The sequence below is a fragment of the Microcaecilia unicolor genome, chromosome 1, assembly GCF_901765095.1.
Source record: "Microcaecilia unicolor chromosome 1, aMicUni1.1, whole genome shotgun sequence".
Taxonomy (NCBI): Eukaryota; Metazoa; Chordata; class Amphibia; order Gymnophiona; family Siphonopidae; genus Microcaecilia; species Microcaecilia unicolor.
In genome coordinates, this window is record NC_044031.1 from 508,696,752 (window position 1) to 508,699,039 (window position 2,288).

A 2,288-nucleotide genomic window follows, 5' to 3' on the forward strand; every position below is an offset into this window, starting at 1 on the left:
GAGGTGGCCTGGTGAAAATCCTCTTGCATTTTCCATCTCACAGATAGGCTGCAGAGAATACCTTCTCCTGCTTTAGACTTAGCCTGGCCTCAGAATGACATCCTATAGTATATCTCCTATCAAACTGAGCTCTCTTTTTCATCAAGCACTGCCATTTCCTCCCCTCACCCTCCCCACTGACAGTTTGAACTTCGTGGGTGTGGCTTGGATCTCTTTCAGGTAGAGAAAACTAACAACTTATAGCAGCAGCTTCAGAGAGCATTTTCCATCTCACAGATAGGCTGCAGAGAATACCTTCTCCTGCTTCCACCCACCCTACCCCTCTACCCACCCACCCCTAGAGTGACATGTCTTATATAACCTCCCTATCAACCCACTCATTACTTTACCTCACCCATTTCTATTCTTCTATCACCTTCTCCCACTACTCCAACCAGAGTTACACCTAATCACACTGACCACCCTTCAACATCTTCTGTCCTTCTGTGACTGTTCTCTTGTGCTTGACTGCTTAAATATTTTAAATTTAAATGCTTTACTTTTTGTCTATTAGATTGTAAGCTCTTTGAGCAGGGACTGTCTTTCTTCTGTGTTTGTACAGCGCTGCGTACACTTTGTAGCGCTCTAGAAATGTTAAATAGTAGTAGTAGTAGAATGCTTTCAGCCTTACGTAGGCAGAGTCTTTAACACTCTTAATGGACACTCGGAGGAATTAGGGGAAACAATTACAAAATAGTTACGGGGCTGTAATGCAAGAATTAGTGTGTATGTGTGAACAATAGATCCAAAATTTTCCTTTTGGAATCCATTTTTATTCTCCACCATAATCTCACAATTCACTTCTGAATAGGCTGTTTTTAAAGGATTTTAGGAGGTCTTATACTATTAATGGAGTACTGTGACTTAGGCCTTCACACCATGGCCCAGGCATGTCTAACGGGGGGGAGGCTGGAATGTCTCAGACACCTTGCAGGAGTGATGAACAGGAGTCTATAGAGGAAGGGAAGGCAGAAGTGACTCCTGCAGCAACCCCTGCTGGCCATTGACTGAAGCACTGCCTCAGAAGAAACTTCCCTCAGGGGGCCACACCTAGATTCACATTGCCCCTGGCCTCAGGTGGCCTAATGGTAAGGCCACCACTAACTGCAGGTGCCTAAATGCAGCAGGCATGGGTAAAAACTTACAGTATTCTTTTAGTTACATACCAAAGTGGGAGCCCCTGTGTACTCCCCTCCCGCCTTTACAAATGCCTGCTATGTCAGTTAAGCAGGTATTTGCAGAATGCTGGCATTTATTTGTGTATATGCACACATACACAAGTATTTGTCATTATTCTAAACATTCACACATATAACACATGTAAATGTGGCCACCTAGTTTGTAGAATCGCTGTTATGTATTGTTCATATATTTGTTACATATAATTGTCTTAAATTTAATTTATTATTTAAATATGTATGCCAGGCAAATACGTTTCTAATATATTTATATAATTTATTATTTAGATCTTTTTGTTAGGTAAACATTTTCCCAATGTATTTCACTGATGATTTACATACTTAATGGAAGGCAAATATCACCAGTTTCATACAGAGAAAATGCAAGCCAAGCACCAGCGATGGAGGGATAAATCAATCAGTGAAGAATCTACCATTGGTGAGGGATTTATGGACTAGGATTTGACCCTTCTTCTGCAGAGGACTCAAGTTCAGTTTTTTTTTTCTTTACATCTGCTCTTTTGGACTCCTTTATCTGAAGCAACTAAGGGTGACTTCAGTCTGCTTCAGAAAGAAACGTTATCTGCACATTCCTTGCTCATGTTGCTGAGGGTTTCACAGTTCTCTGCTGCTACCACACACAATGCTCAGCCTCAGCCAGATAGATTTAAAGATTATCCAAACCTGATCATGGTTATTTTTCATTTTTCAAATAGTAATCAAACTTTGATAGATACATTATCATTTGAACAGGATGATTTACCAAACCATTGATTATTCAGTTTTGCAATGGAAAGAACTCTCTCTCTCTTTTTTTTTTAATGTACCATTATTCCATTGGGCAAAAAAATAACATTTGTTAAGCTTTAAATTATTTATTTATTTTGGGGAAAACAGCATGTGAGTGATTTATTCAATGAGTTTCTCAAATATATGCTTGGAGGCATTCAAGGCTGTTACATCGTTTGTTCATTAAACAAACAGAGTTTGCATGCAGTCACTTTTCTGCTTGAGTTTTCTGGAACTGCAATAGAGATCTCTGCAGTTGTTAACAGGAACAGTCAATTTTAT